Source organism: Meriones unguiculatus, chromosome 2 (assembly GCF_030254825.1).
Source record: "Meriones unguiculatus strain TT.TT164.6M chromosome 2, Bangor_MerUng_6.1, whole genome shotgun sequence".
Taxonomy (NCBI): domain Eukaryota; kingdom Metazoa; phylum Chordata; class Mammalia; order Rodentia; family Muridae; genus Meriones; species Meriones unguiculatus.
In genome coordinates this window covers 164,651,596-164,675,394 of record NC_083350.1, presented here as the reverse complement: position 1 = coordinate 164,675,394, position 23,799 = coordinate 164,651,596, and the positions used below count along the sequence as shown (strand labels likewise).

General features: G+C 38.6%; 1 long non-coding RNA gene across 1 annotated transcript; it reads left to right on the top strand.

Annotated features, from left to right (window-relative positions):
- Positions 1-14,742: 14,742 nt before the first annotated feature.
- LOC132652219 (uncharacterized) lies at positions 14,743-16,588 on the top strand. Its single transcript, XR_009589699.1, has 3 exons — positions 14,743-14,850; positions 15,747-15,776; positions 16,110-16,588. It is a non-coding gene; the product is annotated as an uncharacterized LOC132652219 (long non-coding RNA).
- Positions 16,589-23,799: the final 7,211 nt, after the last annotated feature.

Below are 23,799 nucleotides of genomic sequence, written 5' to 3'. Positions count from 1 at the left end.
CTCCCAAAATACCATTTAGTTTATTTTGTGTTGACCATCTACTGTTGGGCATGGGCCCTGCCCTTAGGTATGGTTTGTAAACCCAGTAAGACTCTGTTGGAGAAAACAAAGCTTTTCTTTGTGAGTGGTTATCAATTGGAGATCACTTCAGGGTTAGGGATGGGGTTTGTGTGTTCTTGCCCCACCTCACTGGGACCCCTTTTGGCTTCCCTTGTAAGCTCTGTTGATGCTGCCCCAGTCTATAAATTGATTTGTGGTTCAGTCCCATTATGTCAAGAAGGCCTTGTTTTCTGTCTTCCATCTTCTCTGGCTCTTACAATCTTTCTGACTCCTCTTCTGTGTAATTCTCTGAACCCAGAGGGGAAGAATTCGATGGAGACATAGCATTTCAAACTGAGTGTTCCAAGATATCTCAGTCTCTGAATAATGTCTGGCTGTGAGCCCCAGTATTTGTTCCTATTTGCTGCAGAAGGAAGCTTCTCTAAAGACGACTTTGCAAGACACTGATCTATGAGTACAGCAGAATGTCATTAGCAGTTATTTTATTGCTATATTCCTTTAGCACAACAGTAGTATTTGGTTTTCCCTGAGGTCCATTCTCTATCTAGTGTCAAGTTCTTGGCTACATGGGCATTGTGGGGCATGGGTTCCATGTTCTGGAGTGGGCCTTAATTCCAATCAGATAGTAGTTGGTTATTGTCACAACTTTTGTGCCACCATTGTGCCAGTATATCTCGAAGGCATATCTTCATTGTAGATTTCAGAGTTTATAACTGGCCTAGTATTTACCTTTTTCCTCTGGTAGTGAAAAGAGTACTTTCTAGTACCATGAACACTAGTCAGTAGAATGAAGGCTTTAAGTAGGTACCAGCTCAACTTCTCCATGTTCAGTGAGTTAATATAGGCATTGTCTTCAGCAGTGGGACTTTACCATCAGTTTGTGGAGAACAATCAATAGCTTTGGCAATAGCTATTGCTTGGGAATTTCCATGGGGCTGCTTAGGCCAACAACTCAATTGGCTAACTACCCAGCATTGGAAGGTTTCATTTGGTGGCAAGAGATGTCTATAGAGACATGTCAACCTTGCTATTCAGTGATTCTAATTTAATTTATATTTTAGAGAAGTTTTGCTGTTTTAGGTTTCCATACGACCCCTTAAATGGTCCTTAGTTTTAGATAAATTTCCTCCCCCTCCCCATTTGATCTTCCTGTTCTAGCCACACCCACCTAATCCCAGCCCTGTTCATCTATAACTATGGTATTTTCTCTTCCTAGTGTGATCCATCCCCTTAGTTATACAGAGTGTAGCCTACTTATTGAAGACTTACAGCTAACATCCTCATATAAGCGAATGTATGCCATACTTTTGACAGTCTTTTTTTTTTTTTTTTTAATTCAAGACAGGGTTTCTCTGTGTAGCTTTGGTTGTTCTGGAACTCACTCTACAGACCAGGCTGGCCTTGAACTCACCTTGAAAGTCATATTTAATTGTATTTGGTTCAAAGAATACTGAACTATTTAAAATACTTGGTATAATGGAAAGTTTAAATAATGTTTTCTTTGCATAGAAAAATCAAGCAAATGGAATTACTGCCAGGGTAAAAAGTTCTTAGTTATCATGCTAGAATAACTAACTATTGGTAAAATGTTCTATTTTAAATTCACAGATTAATGAATACCTAGGTTTTGCATTAAAAAATTGGTAGAGTCCTTGGGCTTTTTAAGTTTTTCTTCATCTGTTTGGTTTGGCTGTTCCTATTTACATATTCATTCTCGTTAGGGTTTCAATTTAGTGCTGGCCTTGATCTGAAGCCAAAGCAAATGTCTTGCCCTGTGATACTAACTTCACATTACGTCTTGAGTAATTTGCAGTCCCAGAGAGGGAAAAAAATATGGTTGCTACATGAGAGGTAAAAGCATCACATAAATGAAGCCAAATCTGAAAACAGTTTTCCTTGGTGTTAGTGCAGTTTCAGGATAATGAGGACTCAGAAACATCAGCTAATGACCAAAGATGAATCATTGTTAAAACACTTTTTTTTTGGCATAAAATACCTAATGTTTCTAGCTGGTTGATAATTTTCGTAGCAACCATGAAATTTGGCATGCACTAAACACTTTTTATTAGACAGAGACCCCTTTGAAGCTGCTCGTTATGCTGAAGTTGTCACAAGAATGAGGGAGGATGATCCGTGATTTCTGCTGACCTGTAGCTCTTTGGAGCAGCATGTAGCACTCTTTAAAATGTTCTCTAGAAGTCCTCTGTGCTTCTACAGCCAAAAAGAAAATCGAGTAGATGCAGCAGGAGAGGTGCAAACACACTGAATCAACCTCAAAGTTAGAGTTCGGTCAGAATTGTGAACTATTTATTTCTAAACTTACTTGTTCTTTGGAAAGGCAGTGAAGAAGTAAGTTATGTAGGCTACTTTAATAGGAACAGTAAGAATTAATAACAGAGTATTTCCATGAATTATGAATCAGTTAAAAGAGATAATTACAAAGTTTTGGAAGTATTTAATAACATTGGTCTCAAGGAACATGCAACTGTATTTCAAGGTTGACACATAGTTTAGCTGAGAAGTTTGAGATTCTACACAAAGGGCTAAATAGTAACACTAATATTAATTAATTATTAACTAATATTAATATTAATTTTAATATTAAGTATTAATACTAATAAGTGTAAAACAGTAGTTTTTATTTTAATTTTTTTGAGAACTTCATACATGACTGCTGCGTCTACCTCGTTCCTCCTTTAACAGTAAGCTAACTGTTACTATCCATAAAAAAATTACCATACTGCATTCCTAAAGAGTCTGTACATTTCCCAACTACACTGTGTTTTATTACTTCTGAACAGAAAGGTGAGGAAAAACACTTTTAAAAATTCAGTAAGTGGAAAAACCCATCACAGATATGTCATACCTCTGCTCATAGTTTACATACATGTAAGATTTCACGGTTATCAAAAATGTACCACATCCTTTGATCCTTATAACTTTCTGTGTGACCTTTGGCAGGTCACACAGCCTGTGGTTCATGTTTTGTAATGTACATGTAATAGTCTTCCTACTCCCAAGTCTATAAGACTACTTCATAATAATAAAAATAATAATAATAATAATAATAATAATAATAGAGTGGTTCCATGAATTGTGAATTCTTTAAAAGAGATATTACATTTACAAAGTTTTGTGAATATTTAGTAACGTTAATCTCAGGAAACACACAACAAGCTTGGCATACAGTTTAGCTAAGAAACGTGAGATTGTATACACAGGGAAAAATGCTGCCTCATTAGTGCAAGACAGTAGTTTCTTATTTTAAGTTTTTTATTTTAAGAACTTCATACATGACTGATACATCCATATCATTCTTGCTTCTTCATCCTAGAATAATAAAGAATAGTAAATAATATGAGCAAAATATTTTTGAACCATGGACTCACTGAACTTAGTTTCATGAAACAAACTATAATGTTTACTGGTTGGCCAACATATCAGGCTACATATGACAACTGGTGACAAGAAATTTGTTTAAAAACCAGTTTTCAGGTGGACTAAATCCAGAGTTATTATGCATACATAAACTGGAAAAAGAACGTAGGCGATAGTTTGTTAAAATAATGTTTTCTAAATATCTGCACTCAGAATGTAGCATAAGTCAAAGTTAAGATATTAGCCTTGCCATTAATATTATCTCAGGGAGCTTCCATATTAGAAGAAAACCTCCTGAAGATGCTGAATATTTTATAAAATACTTCATTTTGAATAAAATAACATTCTCTGGCTTTGGAATTATTGTGGCTTAAATTTCTATTATCTGAGTAGACATGATATTATTTATACATTTATTTATACTTACTAAACGTTGGTGGGGTTTTTGTTTGGCTGCACTGGGTCTTACAAATGCTATGCATGTACTCTACCGCTAAGCGATGTCTCAAGCACCTTTTAAGTTTTTATTCATTTTGAGACAGAGTTCACTCAGTTGCTCAGGCTGCTCTTGAACTCATTCTGTAGCAGGCTGGCCTTGAATTTGGCATTCTTCTACCCCAGTTTCCCAAGTAGTTAGGATTACAGGCCTGCACCGCCAAGCCTAGCACTAAACATTGTTTTAAAAAAATGCCCATTTTTACATTCTTAATGAAATGTTTAAATATGTATAAAAGTAAAGACATTTGCATAGTGAATTCCAGCACTGGTATGCTTACTCATGCTTTCGGATTTTTGAAGACTGATCTTGGAAGTCACAGTCCTGACCCAGGTCAGGTGTGCCCTCACACTAGGCAGTCTACTGCACTTCTTTATTTAATGTGTGTGGGGGATGCGTGTGTATACACACGTACCATGGCACAAGTGTGAAGGTCAGATGACAACTTGCTGCACAGCTTCATTCCTTTCACCATGTGGGTCCCAGGAATTTAACTCAGATTATCAGGTTTGGCAGGAAGTACCTTCACCCACTAAGCCATCTCACCAGCCCAGTAGCGGTGGTGTTTGCTTGCTTGTTTGATTTTTAAGGAGAAAAGGTGAGCAGTAGGGAAAGATGGAAATGGCATGAGTGTGACGGTGCGGAAATGAGTATGTACTGAGAGATACTTTACAAGTATGTTTTAATTTGATGTTTGGTACATCCGTATGGAGAAGTGTTATTACATAAATAGAGTTTAAAGCAGTGGTTCTCAACCTGTGGGTCGTGGCCCCTTTGGCAAGTCTCTATCTCCTGAAATGTTCACATTATGATTCAAAATTACAGTTATGAAGTAGCAATGAAAATAATTCTATGGTTGGAGGGTTCACCCAACGTGAGAAACTGGATTAAAGCGTCGCAGCATTAGGAAGATTGGGAATCACTGGTTTAGACATAAAGAGGCTGAGCCTTAGTGATTGAGATCTTCCACAGTTTTTAGGATCAAAGCTACATTTGAAATGGATCTGAGCAACACACAGGTCCATGTCGTCTCCATGACCCCAGTTCATAGTTGACGAAGCCCTCAACCCCATGTCCCATGAGGAGGAACATATTTCTTCTCTGGTTTTGTTTCTTTGAAACCTCATGCTGGGGTACCCTGTAGGGACTCAACCAAGTATGGATGGATGTAAGGAAAAAGGGCTTCTGCAAGTGAGGTTTCTGACCTCGCTCAGAAATGAAATGGGCAGGAGGCAGCTATGTGCATGAGAAGGAGCAATGGACCACTGTAGGCTACGGAACACATCACCTTAACTAGGCAATCATGTTGGGCATGGGTGCTGCGGTCGCATAGGGTCCCTCAAAGAGCTTTTGTTTCTTTATGCAAAGAACTGAAGGCTTTCTGATACTGCGTTAGGAATTTTTCTTTCCTGTTCTCCTGAACAGTGGGCATGGTGCAGGTCTGTCACTCCACCTCAGTTCAGATGAAGACGCGTCTTAATCTGGGACGTGTGTGTCACTGTCTTGGAATTAGATTCTCCAGGTCCAGACTATTTCCACACAACAGACAAGCAAATTCCCGAGATACCAGGCAGTGTTTCTGGGGACTGCTGCTGAGGCTTCCTGTCTGGGAGATCCGGACACTTTACTTCTAGCCTCAGTTGTAATGGCTGGGTAAATCACCACTCTGGCCCCCTGTTTTTCTTTCTCTGAGAGTAAAAATGCTGGACGAGAAAGTCCTGGATCACTTTCCTTTTTATAAGTTCACAGAAGGGGAGAGAGAGATCACAGGCCCTTCAGGAAGAAAAGAGGTGTGTGGTGAGGAAAGACTCACTTTCAATGGTCCAAATGTTAAGAGTTCCAAAGAGTTGACCGCTCATAAGCTCATAAGTTCTGTACATGTTTCCAGAAGTGACTTGTTAATAGCTCCATTCACTCATTTGACTTGACTGTGTTTTAGAATTGTTAAACTTTTTATTTAGAGGAAACTTTACCAGAAGTTCTGTTGTTTTTACCTCATTTTGAAATTTTAGGCATTCTGTCTAGGTGCTTTCTAAACCACCAATAACTTTATCTAACACTCAAAGAGTTCATCTTCACTCTTGAAGGTTATTTTAGCGACAAATGCTATATGAAATGGAACAGATGAAATGTTTTAGCTTGTTTTGGGGTGCTGTGGTGAAACCCAAGGCCTTGCCAGTGTGAGGGGAGCAAATGCTGCATCAAGCTACCACCAGATAAGGAGTTAAAGTTATAATAGTTTAATTATTCAACTATGTATACTTTAATAAAAAAAAAGACGGAAAGGAATTATTTTACTACCTCATTGCATTAAGCTTTTCTAAGAGTAAAGTAAATTCATAAAGTGGTTGTATAACCATGATAAGAAAGGTCAGGTATTTTTACTTATATAAAAATACAGATTTATCTTTTTTTGGTGTTGTAGCCTGCTTACTAGGCACATACTGAGTTCTTGCTAGCGTGATAAGTCTTTCATGTGCTAAGATTGCCAAGATGAGTAGTGTGTCCTCTGTGGTTCTGGGAAAGTCAAAGCTAATGGAAGATGCTTATATCCCAACCAGAAACAAAAGAGCTGGTGAAGGCTTTTCTACTGTATGATTTCATTGAACTATAAAATGGCATCATTAAGTGAGACTGGGACCTTGTTTTTCACATTGTATTACCTGCAGCACAACAGTTGTTAAATACATATGTTTAGTTTGCTGACTGCTGGGTTGTTAGTAAATTCAAGAAATATTGGATTGCATATATACATTTGTAGCATTGATTCTTTTATAATATGTCCTTCTACCTCTTTTGTTATACATGTTTGGTATTAACTGGATGGATACTTGAGATACAGAAAAAGAATTATGCACTACCCAATTTGTAGAATAAGATAAAAGAGTTCCTTTAAAAATCAGAAGCTCATACCTGTGCCAAAACATTAGAGCATCTCACAGAACTCAGATATCTTGAAACGCATCCTTAAAAGCATTGTTTTCTTCCTGAAGAAACAGTCATGTCACATATACCAAGCTTTATCACCACTTAATATTTGGAATGATTTTTAATTGGCCACCAGGAGTGGATGGCAGCTAGTCTAAAAGTCTAGATATTGTATTTTATGTGTTATCAGAATTGTGGGTTTTATTTGTGAAGCACAGATAGTATGGCTAATGCTACAAGGATTATTAGCACTTAAGAATGTGAGAATGGAATCTAAAATGGCCTTGGAAAATTTGAGTTGTGAGTTCTAAATAGAAACACATGTAGGCATAAGAGACATGTGTGATGACTGCAGTATGCAACCGTGGCCCGGAGAATTTATAGTGCACATGATGCAGTTCAGGAATGGCAAGTGGATTCTCGCCTCACTCTCCTCAGACTGTACTAAAATACTCTGGTCAGTCCTGAGCCTCCCAGTTTTAGATAACTCTACCAGACTAAATGAGACTGAGATGGCATACAGAAGAAAGTAAAATTGAAGAATAGGAGAATGTAGAGAATAAGACAAATTTCTAATTTCTATGTTTAAGGACATTTTACCTTTCACTCATTCTAGAAGCTGCTTGTGGGTGGGACTCCACCAAAATGAGGGAGCGCCACAATAAAGAGGAAGACAGAACACACATGCAGACAAAGGATGGGAAGGAGTCAGCACTCTGGGGTCAAGTGTGACTGTATCTGCCTGCCTGCTCAATGCATGTGTAAGGCATGCAGGGAACATTGGTTTTCTTAAAGATGAAAAAGGGATTCGGGATGTGTTGAAAAATGTTAAGAAGAAAAAAAAAAAACAACAACTGAACTAGCTGATGTAGAATTAGTAGTTTAAATTTGTGTTAGTACCTAGAATACTCAGCAGAATCTGACTTCAGGGAGACAGAAATTTGAGCAAAAGATGAATTGTAATATATGTGCTTAGCTATATGGAACAACAATGTAAGTACTAAGCAGTGACTGGATTCATGTTAAAATCAAATTCATCAGAGGAAGAAATGGGAAGGTGTGATACATATGTAAAGGAAGAGGACAGGAAAAGTACAGTGTCCCTTTCCTTCCACAGTGAGAAATTACTGAAATAGCTACACCAGAAAAACCACAGTCAGCACATCAAGCAAAAGACAGCATACCAGTGCCTGACAACCACACAAATGAACAAAACAAAACTATGAACAAAACAAAACTATGAACATTTGAATGAGATTACTGTTGGAAGGGAGAGGGGGTTTAGGGGAAGGCACAAGGAGGCACTATTTTTTTCACAGGAATCATTATAGGTTGAATTCTTTATTTACATATATTACTTTGATTACAATAAGAAAAATAAAATTATTTGGATACATAAAAGTATAATTAAGGAATGACATAGGGAATATCCAGATGTAGAGAAATTTTCACAGGGTGATGCCAACTGCTTGTTGCATTGTGAAGTCAAGATTTTGATTTGGCTGGAAGTTGATGGCTGCTGGGTTAGAAGGGGTCAGTTTTCTTTAGGGATGCAGGAACCGAGTGGCTACCATGCTCCAGTAGGTGTTCCTTCACACACACACACACACACACACACACACACACACACACGCCACAGGTAACACTAAATGGATTCTGGGGGGTTGGGGAAGAGATAGAGGCAGAGAAATAGTGGAGGAGGGAGAGGGAGAAGATGAGGGAATGGGAGAAGGGAAGGGATAGGAGAAGAGGAAAAGGGGAGAGGAAAAGAGGCAGAGGAAGGAAAAGGGGAGGAGAGAGAGATTTGGGAGGGAAAGTGGTGATAGGTAATGGGATAGGAATTGGAGGGGAGGGATTGGGGATTGAATTTATCCAAACATACCATATGCATGTATGGATATTAAATGAGATATTTTTTCGAGTCCGTGCTGTATTCTGCTGAGGCTAACTCTATGAGAGTTCCTAAGCAGAGACTGCACTTCCTTTTCTGGAGCTGTGTGGGGCTGGCCATACATAGTCAACAGGCTGGCATGGATATAAGAAGGTATGGAGAAGTCTCATGTGAACTCTTGTTGGCTCATCTGGGTTTCTCATGACTCTGTGGGCCTCTGGCAAAGGTGTGGTGGGAGGACAGAACACTGGATTTGTAGACAGACAACCCAAGGTTAATTTCCAGCTCAACTGCATGCTATGTATGTGACCTCAGAGAAGTTACCTCACCCTGAATCTTAATTTCCTCATCTGTAAATATGGGCCTACGTGTGATATCCACCTCACAGCAGTGCTGAGTGATTAATAAAGCTATGCTTGTAAAACACTTGACATATGCTGAAAATATGTCAGTTCCCTCATCTCTGAGGTGGCAATCTCCCCTCAGGTTTAGATTGGGAATTATTTGCATGATGCTGTCTATTTACCTTGAACATAAGCTTGTAGAGGATTAGAATATATGTTTAGGGTTATTATATTTAGGTTATTTTGTTTGTTTGTTTTTCTAAGACAGGCTCCCACTATTTAGCCCTGGCTGTCCTGGAATTTGCTGTGTAGACTAGACTGGCCATGAACTCACAGAGATTCACTCGCCTCTGTCTCCTCAGTGCTGGGTTTAAAGTCATGCACCACCATGTTTTTTCCTTTGTGTGTTGGAAAACAATCAGTTCTCCTACCCAGACATGGAAATGTTTTTAAAAGTTTTTGTTTAAATTCATAGCTATTTGATGCCCGATAGACACAGCTTGAGAGCTTATTAGTTACATGTGGCCTAGAACTGTGAGAAGACTTCTGAAAAACTCAAGGCCTGTGGATAATGGAACAGTCAAAACATGCCCCATCCAAACAGGTCTCTGAAAATTGTTACATAACCCGTTGGGATCCTGTGATTCATAGTTTATAAACAGCTATTTCATAGATACAAGCATTTACCCTAGGGCATTGTTTATGGGAAGCTTTGAAAAAGCACCTTTTTTTTTTTTTTTTTTTCAACTATTGACTCAGGAAGGTTGGGGAAGAACCTGGCTCAGGAAGGTTGGGGAAGAAGAAGAATGCTCCTTAGAGAAGTAGTGAGGCTGGGAGAGAGCAAAGCAAGGTCAGCTGTTGGAGAAAGGCCTTCCTAAAGAGCAAAAGCCTCGCCACCTCCCAGCTTCATGACCCTGTCTAAAGTGCCTCTTTGCTTGCCTCGTCTCAAATCCACTTGAATACAGTTCAGTGCCTTTAACAGGAAGTAAGTATTTTTACTTTGAAATTATTTAAATACAACAATTTTCATTATATATATATATATATATATATATATATATATTAAACGCAACAAGTAAACAATTTTTCAATAATAATCTACTATAGACCGATTTCTCACCTTTGATCCAGGTAGAAGGAACATGAACTAGCTATTTAGTAGTCCATCTTCTCTTCCTTAAGCAGGAGCAAACATCCTTTCAATAATTCACTGATTGTGCTCATCAGGTCCTTACACTGAACGCTCATTGGACACCAAGCTGACCTAACCAAGACAGTTACCCTGAAAGATCTTACTAGTCTGTTAAGAGTGATGATGGGAACCTAGGGTAACATAGAGGTAATGGCTGTAAGAACGACAACACAAATACATAGGAAGGTAAAGTAACTTCAGAGCTAGAAAGGCCAACCCTGGGGAACATTCAAAAAGGCTTCTATAAAAGGAGTAAAAAAGGCCTTGATCTCAAAGTCAAGAGAATTCTTCAGTCCCATGAAAGAGGATAGTACAAAACAGCTTAGAACCAAATGTGTTCTTGGGAAATGGCATGCAGATCCATGTAGCTGGTATACAGAGTGGGTAAGAGAAGGGAGGAGGAGGTGAGGAACAAGAAATAGGAGAATACCCCGTAATTACCAAGGGTAATGAGCTCCCAGATGAATTAGCCAGAGAATCGCTGGTGATGGTGAGGAAGGACTGCAGTAAGAGGAGAGACTAGAGAGACATCCAGATGATGAATAAGGAGATCTTGACTTATAGAAATAAGCATGCCAGTTAGGGCTGATAAGGTGTTATAAATCTCTTTAAGACCTAAAGTAACATGTAAAACCATACAATTTATTATTGTACTAGCTTTGATCCCATTGTGATAACCTATCACCAGTTGAACAAACATTCCTGTGGCCATACAAAGTCTACAGTAGGTACATGTTGCCATCACCAAGTCCTCTCATGACTTCCCAGAATTTATTATGAAAGCTATTTTTAGAACAAGCTCTTTTTAGTTTCTTTAAACATCATAAAATAAACTTTGCTAGCCCATTCTGTTCCCTGTAAGTGCCCTAGAAAGACTATTAACTCTGTTTTCAATACAAAAGATAAGGTCAACATAGCTTTGGTAGAGTGGGGACTAAAAGCACCTTTTTCGTTATGGACATTTAATGTAGAAGAGTGACTTGATTTCTTTGTCACAGCCCTTTTGGCATTCCTGAGCTGTGATACAATGGAATCTAGCACACATTTCTTTTAACATTTATCTTTAGGCATGCCTGATTAAATGTGTAAACATTCAAAAATGCTTTAACATTTTGGATTCAGTGATTTAACATTTTGACTACGTACCTATGCTAAATCCATCAATGAGACAGCTGAGGAAGTAATTTCTGGAAGAGACTTCACTGCTCCACTGTGCTCCTCAGGCAGGAAGTGGCAGGAAACAATGAATGGGGGTGCAACCCCTCTTCCCCTCCCCACACAATGCCCACAGGATCTGGTGTGTCATTCATTGTGTTGAATTTTGTTTTCCAGCTGCCTGTGGTCCACATTTTTATTCTTGCTATTCCCTTGAGTATAACCTGATGAACCAGTTCCTCAGATGCAGTCTTTATTCTCTTAAGATCACTTCCCCCCCATCAAAAAAATTAAGTAGCCATAATTATTCTGACATTTGAAAGAGTTATGCTTGCAATATGAAATACTCATTAGATAATTTCAATAATCCTATAGGATAAGTACCATAGGTTTTGTAAAAATAAAGTCTGGTCCACTTTAAGAGGTAGTAAGTCATAACCTGAAAAGAAAACACATTTTGCAGAAAGATTCTCTTTTTTCTTAAATATGATTTATGATTTTTTTTAACCCTAAGTGTTCTCTGCCTGCCTCTTACTTCTCCACATTCCCTCTTCATTTGTGAGGAATACATTTTCTTCATGCTTAGTATAATGAAATACTTTTTGACCAGATTTAGTAGTTTCACATTAAACAACTGTGTATTAAAAAAACAAAAACAAAAGCAAAAACAAAAAACACCTTATGTAAGGGGTTGTTCAATGCTGTTGGCAACTCAGATATCAGCTAAGGGAATTGTAGTTGAAATACCAATGCACAAACCCCAACCTTAGAATTACTGATTTGACTGGTAATGGGGTAACTTGAATGTTCATATTTGCATAAACCCTTCTAGGCTGACTCTAATGGATAGCAGAGCTAAGACCTCCATCTCTACTGTCCTCTGCAAACACACATCAGGCTCTGTTTTAGCCAGCCAGACCAAGCCACCCTATTTTCCACTCAAACGATTTCCCTTGGAGTAACTGCCAGTCTGGCACTGTGGTCTTCAAAGCCAGGGATCCAAGATGATCTATTAAAGTATGGGGAAAATAACATACTCTCTCTCTCTCTCTCTCTCTCTTTTCCATCCCCCTCTTTCATCTTTTCTATCTTCCCTCTCCTCTTTTCTCTCTTCTCTCTCTCTCTCCTACCCTGGTTGTGCGAGGTTGAACTCACCATGTACTAAACACATATGTGTTATCACTGAGGCATACTTTCAGTCCCAATCCTTATTTTAAAATACTTAAAAAATTTAAAATACTTAAAAAAATTTGTGGTTATGGTACATGCAATATGTTTGGACAACAAATTCATGGGTTGGGGACAGAACAGAGTTCTTTTCTTATTATTCAAGTTCCAGGATACTCTACCTATTTTTCTCTTCCCCTAAATGGGGTTTCTCTGTGTAAGTCCTGGCTGTCCTCAAACTCACAGAGATTCACCTGCCTCTGCCTCCTGAGTGATGGGATTAAAGGCAGGCACCACTACCTTTAATCAGGCTGGTTCTCTGCTTTCAGTGAGAACAAGTCAAACATTGGCTTTCTGGTGTGCACTGATTATTTCAGGCTTACCTAGATTCAAGTATGGGGTCTTCCAAGAGGAGTATATTCCACTACACAGCTGTGCTTCATGTAATACTTAAACTTATGTTGGTATAATATTCTTGTGGAATGTATACAATTTACCCTTGTTCATTCAAATGCTGATTTCTCTACCCCACTATATGGTTTTAATCCAGACATTGCATTGTGATGTTTATTCTAAGCATCACCTGTCTCAAGTTTGTGTGAACATGCCACTATTTGTTCTCTATATGTCAATAAAACAACCAGCCAATGCTGAGCAATGGAGAAAATAGAATGAGACATCCTGGTTTGGAGGGGAGGAGAAAGAGGGAGTTGGAGGAGAGATTGGGGAGAACCACCAGGAGAGATGAACCAGATCTAAGATATGACTAAAAGCAAGTATAATGTGGGAAATCTGAATGGGAGGAAGCTATGTGGGCTTGAGGTTTAGGATGGAGTAATCATTGCGCAGCACTGTGCTCTAGGTTAACTAAATATGTTCTACTATCTGTGTGGTGATTTGGGTATACAGTTGGTTTAGGAATAACCACTGTTTAACTAAAAGATAAATCAATAATAAATATTAATAGTTAACAACAACCTTAGAATATAGGTTCTCCAGTTGCTTCTATGTTCTTCCCAAGGTTCCTGATACAGCTTTGTCTCCTAGTCCTTTCTCCCGGGTGCGGGTGCGGTGACACATGCCTGTGATCCCAGCACTCTGGGAGGCAGGGACCAGTGGATCTCTATGAGTTCAAGGCCATCCTGATCTACAAAGTGAGTCCAGGACAGGCAAGGCTACACACAGAAAACATTTTCAACAAACAAAGAAACAAACAAACAAACAAACAAACAAAAAATTCTCAACATCTTTCTAAGGTCAAAAGCCACAAATACTCCTGGATATAGTAACAAAAGGAAAAGCAAGTATGTGAGAAAGCATCAGAATAATGGAATAATAAGTTGTTTGTAATTTCATCATTGTTGTTGTTTATTTGAGACAGGCTCTCAAGATATAGCCTTGACTGGACTGGAACTCATTATGCAGATGAGGCTGGCCTCACACTCCCAGAGATCTGCCTCTGCCTCCCAAGTGTTGGGAGTGTTCACCATGCCTAGCTATTGCACTTATATTTTTTAAAGTACACATACATCAAATATTTACAGATTTAATGACATGCTGTCTGAATGTACTTTAACTTGAAGGTGGGCCTTGGTGGTACAGGCTTGCAATACTAGCTATTCAAGAGGCCAAGTCCAAGGCCAACCCGGTCAATTTAGAAAGACCCTGGCTCAAAAAAATAAAAAGAGGACTGGGCCCATGGCTTAGTGGTAGAGCACTTGCTTAGCATGTGCAAGACCATAGGTTCAATTCCCAGATTGTAAAACAAGTAAGATAAAGCAAAAGCCTAACTTGATATTTTTAGTTACAAATAGCAAGCAAACAAAAACCCATTGAACAATAACAGAGAGAGAAACAGAGACAGAGAGAGGCTGAGAGACAGAGAGAGAGAAGGATAAGAGAAATGGACAGAGATTGAATGTGATGCTTGGTTAGGATTCAACAATTGTTGGATTAGTGTCCTGGACACATGAAGGTCAATATCTTTTTTTTTCTTTTACATTTGAATTTTTAAAACAATAATTTATTTTTTATTGTATTTTACCTATCATCTATCTATCTATCTATCTATCTATCTATCTATCTATCTATCTATCTATCTAACTATCTGTCTTGTGTGTGTGTGAATGCAGGTGCAGGTGGAGAACAAAGGCATTAGGGGGGGCACTGGTTCCCCTGGAGTTATAAACAGTTGTGATCTGGGTACTGAAGAACTGAGCTCAGATCCTCTGGAAGAAAAGTAAGTGCTTTTAACTGCTAAGCCATTTCTTTAGTCCCTTAATTTTGATTCTTTTTTTGTATTAAAAGGTTCTAAAAAATTCCCTGGATCATTTATGGCTTAAAAAACATCTAGCTCAGTGTAATCTGGGTACTCTAAACCCCAACTCTTGAGGCTGAACAACCCTCTGTGAACACATTTCAGGAAAGGACTCTCCTCCTTCTTAGGCTGACCCCTCCCCCACCTCCGTCTGCATATCATTCACTTTCCTCCCTTCCTTTCCCTGTCCCTTGCTTCCCCTCATCCTCCCCCGTGCTTATCGTATCTATCTCTCAGCCATCAAGGATTTTGTTCGTAGTGTTAGCATCCCTACTTTTATCTTGTGCCTCTCTTTTCTTGTCATTTCCCACAGCCTCCCTGACAGCAGAACAGTCAGAGCTGTAGCGCTCCCTAGGCTGCCTTCTAATTTTGCCAGAACCTGCCCAACAGTCCTGCTCTGGTGTGCCGGAAGGGTCAGGACAGCAGTTTACTGCACATTTGCTTGATCAGCCTCTGAGTGTGACTCTGGCCCGAGGCTTCTGTGACTCTGGTCCTGAATGCTTCCAGCTCAGTCACGGTCTTCCGTGAGGGGCTTTCAAATGGGAGGACGCAATCGCAATCTTTCTTCTTTGTTCTGCTAGGCCCAATGAAAACCACCTAAGCCTTCTTGTTCATCCTGAGAAATGGATAGCTTACATGTAGCTGTCAATGCTTCTGTTAGGGGAGTTTCTAAAATATATGCTTGTATTTTGAGCTCTGTATCCCTTTAACATAGGTAAGCTTCTCTGAATGACCAGAGTATTTAATCATAGCTGCAATCTTCAGGTGACTTGGTACTTGTGCAAGTTTTTATTCTTTTTTTTTTTTTTTTCGAACAGGCCCAGTACCTGCTTTGCACTGCAATACAGGTGAGAAAGTCCGTTCTTCTCCACTGTGATACACATTCTCTTCCCCTGGCCAGATTTTGGATGTTTCTTGCTCAGACGGCTTTCTGGACCCCCATCCTCAGCAGGGCTACACATTGCATCAGCACTTGCCTTTGCTCTAGTTGTCTGTGACCTACATGTCAGCATACGGAGAGCAGTGGTCACTGTGGACAGGGAGTGCTACAGTGTCAGCAGCTGCATTGTTTTGACCTATAGTCAGGTGTGGGTTGGGGACTGGGGAACAAGTTCTGTAGCCCTGGGAGGAGAGAAGAAATGAATAATTGTTCTTTGTTTCTTCCTTCTTCACACTTCCAGCTTTAGAGGAGATGAGGAGTAAATCTCTCAACACTAGCAGAACTCTCCTGCATAGGACTGCCACTCCCAGGACAGAGGTTCAGAAGAGTGAAAGAGGGAGGGTAAGGCAAGACAGAAGAGCTTAGGAGAGAGGCTGGTGGAGACAGAAGCAAAGAAAGGGAGCAGAGAAAACGAGAGAGAGCTGTTACTCTTTCATTTGTTTTAAGATAAAGGTGGGCTATCTTCTGATTTGTTTTATTAAAAAAACATTCACTAAACTTTTGATGAAGTATTTTGAAGGTCTCTTTGGTAGCTGAACTGTAGATACAATAGGATCTGATGAGAAAAACAGAAGAGTTTTCAAGATGTTCTCAAAGAAGTTCCTGATGCTGCAGAGACTGCCATTTTTAGCATACTTACCTGACTTTGTCACTGAGTACTTTGGCAATGTATTTCATGGAAGGTGTGTTTGCTGTGGTTGATGGTCTGGCTTAGCTTTCCACGCCATTCAACATGATTGTTGAAACATTTCTCTTTCCTAGGAGATAAGAGCTTAAGGTTGAAAAGTCAGATCTGCTGTTTTCTGTATGAATGCTGGCAGGAATATGGATAATAATTGTTTTTCTCCAGTGGTTATTTCTGCCCATTCAAGAAAATAAAAGAGAAAGTACAAATAAAATAACAGAAAGTGTATTTGTCTGGATTCTCTAGAGTAATTGAATGTATGGAATGAATCTATCTAGCTATCTATCTATCCATCTATCTATCTATCTATCTATCTATCTATCTATCTATCTATCTATTGGATTTATTATAGTCTGTGGTCCAGCTAATCCAGCAATGGATACCTATGAACAAAAGGTCCAAGAATCTAGTACTTGCTCAGTCTTGAGGCTAGATATCTCAACTGGTCTTCAGTGTATGCCAAGATCCTAAAGATGTGTGCCCTCATGCCAGTGCAGGAATGGACTTGACAGTGAAGACAAGAGCAAGCAGGCAAAAAGAACACGTTCCTTCTTCCATGTCCTTTATATAAGCTGCCAGCAGAAGATGTGGTCCAAATTAAAGGTGGAACTTCTACCTCAAAAAATCTGAATTAAAGGGTTTATCTTCCCACCTCAAAGATCCAGATTAGAAGTGAGTATTCCCACTTCAAATGATTTAATTAATGAAAAAAAAATCCTGCACAGGTGTGTCCAGTCATTTGGATTTTGGTTAATTCCAGATACACTCAAGCTGACAACCAAAAATAGCCATCACGGAAGGCTCTCCCCTGAGGATGACGAGCCACATTTTGAAGGTATGCCTCCCAGTCAGCTTCCCATGCGTATTCCCATTCTCTCTTTATTAGGATCACAATGATTATTACCCAAAACTCTTCCCATTTAACACTGTACTGTGGGCATATTCCTAGGCATAGGGGGAGGATGAGTAGCGGAGGTGAGTACTGCTGCAGCAAAATATAGAGGGGGTAACAAAGTGAACACATCATGTTTGTGTTCCCACAGAGGGCCTCAAACACCTCCTTCCTGCTCCCTCCCGGGCATTACCACCATCCTGACCTCCAAAGCCAACATTCCAGCCATCTCTAGACCCTAGTTTTGCACTTCATATAAGCGGCATCACTTGGTATCCATTATTTTATTTGTCTCCCTTCCCTTTCCTTTATTTCTTCCTCTCTCCCACTCCCTCCTTCCATCTGTTCCTCCCATCCTCCCATCCTCCCATCCTCCCTTACTCTTTCCCTTACTTGTATAGTACTTCTGTCATATTTGTGAGTACAATTCAGTGTTTTGGTGTGGCTTTTGTATGCTCATTTTCATTATTATATAGGGCTTCATTCTATGAATACATCATAATTTAATTGCTTATTCCAGTTTGGATGTCCTTTGTGTTTTATTCATAATCCTGAGGTATTGTGAAGAGGACTTATATAACATCTTTTTTTTTTACTTGTCTTCTACTGGAGATATATTTAAATATATATAATAAATAAAATAATATATATATTCTCTTTTATGAATTGGCTTACTGGTTTATATGGTAGGCCTGTTATGATACCAGTTCCTAAAGGGGCTATTCCAGATTTAAACTGTTAGTGACAATGTGTCAGAATTCCACTTGTTTCATTTCGAAACATGGTCTCATCTAGCCTGGACTGGCCCTGAACACACTAGGTAGCCAGGGACAAACTTAAACTCTTCCTAACCTTCCTCCCATATGCTGGGATTATAGGCATCAATGACCATGCCCCTGGCTGGGAGTTCTATTTATTTTACTTTTTTGCCAACACTTAGCATTTTCAGAATAAACAATCCAGGCTACTAAAGGAATTGCTTGTAGTTCTCTTGTCTGCAGATAAGAACTCTGTGCTAATTCTTTTCATGTAGCTTCTTCAGGAACCTGAATTTTATTTCCATTACACTGTTGATGTACTCACTTAAGAAATGCAGAAAACCCTTTTATTGAGGCTGTAGTTTCATCTTAATTGTTGACCAGTCCTTTGAACAAGCATTTGTGAAATGCAAATGCTTGTTGATGTTTTTTTTTTTTTTGTCCTCTATTGGTTGGTCTGGTTTTCATATTGGTTTATAGGTGTTTTGGAGTACATTCAGCTGAATCATTGGCCAGATGTATGGTGGAAATATCTTTTCTTATTCCCTTGTTTGCTTTTTTTTATTCTTAACGTGGACTTTTCATGGATAGATGTTCTTAATGCAGTCTAGTTTACCAATAGTTTTCTTTTACTTTTATCATTTTGTGCACTGTAGTTGAAAGATCTGTGCTTAAATTTAAAACAGGCCATGGAGGTACTTTGTTATGCTTTCTTCTAATAGTCGTATTATCTTGTCCTTCACAGTTGAGCTCACAATAAATCTAAAACTGACTTTATTTATGTACATGCTTATTTATTTACTTATTAGGCAAAGTCTCTCCATATAGTCCAGCTAACCCTAACCTTGAGATCCTTCTGCCTCAGCCATCCTCCCCAGGACTGGGATTATAGGTCTGCAACCACCATACCTGGACATATACTTAACTTTTACATATAGTTTGAAATACAGAATTAAAGTTCTTTATTTGGTTGTGCTTGAGACAGGGTCTCAAGTAGCCTAGGCTGCCTTTGAACTTCTATTTCCTTTAAAAATGTTCATTACAGTTATTTATTTACTCTGTGTGTGTGTGTGTACACATCTCAGTGTGTGTGTGATGACTAGAAGACCACATCTGGGGGTCAGTTTTCTCCTTCCACCATGTGGGTTTCAGGAATAGAACTCAGGCCACCAGACTTGGTGGCAAGCACCTTTACCTGTCATCCATTCTTCCAGCCTATTGAACTTCAAGTTTTTATAGAATTTGAAGCTGTCCTTAAATTCTTGTTGCTCTTGCCTTTACCTGAATAGTAATGGGATTATAGGGGCTAAACCTGGCTCAAAGCTATTTTTCCTCTGTGTATGTAGTTGTTCCATTGTCATTAGTTAAGAGGAACATGTTTTCAATGTTCTAGATTTTAATGTGCCCATAATACTATATTATGAATGTGACATTTAAACAGGTGGGAGATTGTAGTTAATTCATTTTATTATGTATTCTTCCTTGACTTTGGCTTCAAGCGACTTTTAAAGATACTTCCAGAGGTAGTGTTAAAGTACGTTATATTATAGAAAACAAGTATCAAGATACTGAAAGCATCCAAGCATTTGCTAAATATGATGAAATACTCAGTTATAATCCTGAAGTTGATATTGTAAGTCAAATAAAAGGTAAACTTTAAAAAGTGAATTTTGACTAAAGGCATTGTGCATTTTCTGTCACTGTTATGATTTGAACATGAAATGTATCCCACAGGTTCATGTATTTGAACACTTGGTCCTCACCCCTTAGTGCTATTTTGGGAGGTTGTGGGAATTTTGGTACAGTGGGCCTTAGCTGGCACGTATTGTCCTCTAGGGAGGGGCTTCTAAAGGTGACACCTAGTTCTTGGCCAAGCTCTTTCTGTTTCCTCACCCACAAAGATAGAAAGCAACTACACTGCAAGCTCTAGTTGCCTCTGTTGCTGTTCCTTCCTCACTATGGTTTCGGACCATGAGCCAAAATAAATTCTTTGTCCCGTAACTTGTTCCTGTCAGGCATGTCATCATACAGACTAGAAAGGTAACCCAGAGAGGTGATTTCAGTTCATTCTCTCTCATTAATCATAATATCAATCCTATTATTTAGATAAAAATTAATCTGTTGAGTAATTGAGCCACTCTTCTACATTGCCTTCTGAAGATGACTTTAGGACTGTAACAAATTATTTTATTTTTCCAGAGGATATCTGGTTTGCAAACACCTTACACTGTTAATATTTATTACTATGCTATTTGTAACCACACAATGATTTAGTTTCGGCAACTGCATTTGAGATCTTATTTCAAAGACATGAGAAAATAGAAATTTTCTGAAGATGGCTATACTCAAAACTTAGCCAGGAAGTGTGTCCTGCATGTTCTAATGATATAGACAAATGAATGCTATGGTTTAAATTTACAAATTCATACAAATTTATATATATAAATATATTTATATATAAATTTATAAATATATATTCATACATATATATCTTTATATAATAAATAATGTTTAATATATAATAGAATATAGTCAAATAATATAATTTACATACATAATAAATTTATTGTATGGTTAGAATAACTATTCTGTCTAATCAGATTTATTTTGATAAAATATTCATAAAGTTAATTTCCCAAATGGATTTAAAATGTAGTTATTGCCTGGTGTTGGAGGGAATTGATTGTCCTTATTTCTTAGCTACTAGGAAAGTATTCGTTGTAGTAATTAGCCTTTGACACGGAGTTTTGTTCTCTACTCAGTTTTTATAGTGTAGTGAAGTCTAATGTGTTTTACCTTTAAAGCACAACCTTAAGCGTGTAAGAGGTCTACCATTTAAAATTATTGTTGCTAAAATGAACCGTAGGAATTTGCAGTAAGTAAACTTATTTGAATTAGCTTGTGCATTATTATTATTATTATTATTATTATTATTATTACTGTTACATGCTGTGCGTGTGCATGTTGACATGTGTGTGATTAGATGTTCATAAGGAGGCCAGAGGTCAGCCTCCGGTGTTGTCCCTCAGGATGCTGTCCACCTTATATGCCTGGAATGCTCTGATTAGGCACAGCCAGAGGGATCTATTTGTCTTCACTGTCCCAGCCCTAGTATTACAAGCACAAACCACCATGCAGGCTCTGAGTGTTGAATTCAGGTCCTCCTGCTTACATCACAAGCACTTGACTAGCCCTGGGAGATTTTATTTTTAACTTAAAAAAAATTGGAATAAAAATATTGGGAGCCAAAGGCAAGGGGAATTCAGAGTTCAAGTTTATCCTTATCTTCTTAATGAGTTTGAGGTTGGCTGGGCAACATGAGATGCTGAACCAATATATATATATATATATATATATATATATATATATATATATATATACTATTTTACAATGTATGGACTTGCATGGGAAATGAGTTTTAAACTTTGACAACTAGATTTTTTACACTATTTATATTAGTATTGGTTTATATATATTTACCTTTATGTGCATTAACTATCTTTAGTTTTGTAAAAATTATTTTAGGGTAAACAAATATGGTGAAGTTATATTTTTTATTTATTACATCTTTTATTTTAATATGTGAAAACTGAAGTCTTTGTTTTTCCAAGACTTCTACCACATTATTTATTTCATGCTTGCATGAACAAAAGCTAGAAATTACCACAGGAAGGTTGTAGAGGGTGTTTTAGGTCAGAGGTTACCAAAACGTGTTTCAGAAAGTGCTAGTTCACAGAATTAAAGTGGTGTTCAGACAACATTGGACAAACAACGACAATAGCAACAACAACAAAACCCATACGGTAATTGTCTTTGAATACAAAAGCTAGCCAGGTTCCAAATGCTGAGACATTCAGAATTTCTATTATGCTCATATTCGCTATTAGTGAGTGCTAGTGGGGCATGAGTTGGGAGTACAGTATAGTATTTCTAAACTGAGACTTCAAGGCAAGCCCAATGTCTAGCCTATTTGTTTCTGGAACATTCTTTGAGAAGTTTTTGCTTATGGAAACATGCTTCTCCTTAAGATGAACTTCTGTGAACTAGATCTCAGATGATGTTTCTTCTTTCAACAAATATTGATGAGTTTTTACACATCCTTCAGCATGGAGCACTCTTAGTATTCCCAGCTAGGGCTAGCTTCTATTCTAGCCTCTGATTAGACTTCTTTATTGTGTTTTTCTTCCCTTCTCTTACCAGGTGGTACTCAAACTCATTGCATGACCTTGGTTTCATAATCTGTCGCCTCCTGCATCCTCAGTGCTCAGATTATGGCTTTGCTTAGTTTATATGGTCCTGGGGATAGAACCCAGGACTTCATGAATGCTAGGCAAGGATTCTATCAGCTGAGCTACAACCTCAGACCCTATTACCATTCATTCATGCATTATACTAGTTTATTATTATCATCATCTGAAAATATTTATTTATGGATATACCCACTTGTTAATTGATTTATTCTAGCTCAGAGACAGCAGAGAACTTATCATTCTTTGTTTTGTACGTCTTCCAGGAGAGATACCTCTGTACAGAGAGACTCTTTTAAAGATGAACTATACCCTGGAATCATGAGCCCCAATAAATCCTGCTCTAGTTTGCTTTCTGTGGCTGAGACAAAAACACTGACCAACTTGAGAGGGAAAGGGATTATTTGGTTTACAAATCCTGATGACAGTTTATCATTGAGTTAAGTCTGGGCAGGAACCTCAAGGCAGGAACTGAAAGGGGCCACAGAGGAATGCTGCTAACTGCTTGCTCCCCATCTTTCTTGTATGACCCAGGACCACCTGCTCTGGGTGGTACCACCCATTGTAGGCTGGGGCCTCCCACAGCAGATATTAATAAAGAAGATGACCTACAGATTTTTCTGCAGGCAATCCCTTTACTAAATTTCCTCCTTCCCAGATGACTTGAATGTGTCAAATTGACAAAAAAGGTTCTTTTTGTTGTTGTTGTTGTTTTTCCTTTAAGTTGCTTTTGTCATAGTATTTGATCACACTAATAGGAAAAGTAACCAGAACACAAGGGACAGGCTGGGTGGTGGTGGTACACACCTTTAACTTCAGCATTTAGGAGGCAAATGCAGGTGGATCTCTTTGAGCTTGAGGCCAGCCTGGTCTACAGAGCAAGTTCCAGGACAGCCAGAGCTATACAGAGATACCCTGTCTCAAACTCAAAACAAAACAAAACAAAAAAAGGGTAAGCAACAAGAATGTGGGAATGTGGGATCCCACTTGTTACCAGATAGTCCTGAGGGAAGCAGGATGTTATGGGGCCTCTAGGGAGCAACTCTTCTCATGGACGGAGGTGGTTATGGGCAAAGAGTGTCAAGGAAGACTTCCTCTAGGCAATCTTTGAGCCAAGTCAGGAAAACAGCTCATCGGAAGGGGTTGAAAGAAGTGGAATGATTCAGGCGAGCACAATAGGCTCAGGAAGGCAGGTGGCAGGCCAGAGGTTTGGGGGCTATTGAGGCAGGAAGGGAGAGCTCAGGCTGAAAAGCTGTGCTGAGGAATTGAGAGATTATGCAGACTTTGATGGGAAGAAATAAAATTGAAAAAGGTATAACCATTTTCAAATTCCTATTCTATTTCTGGTA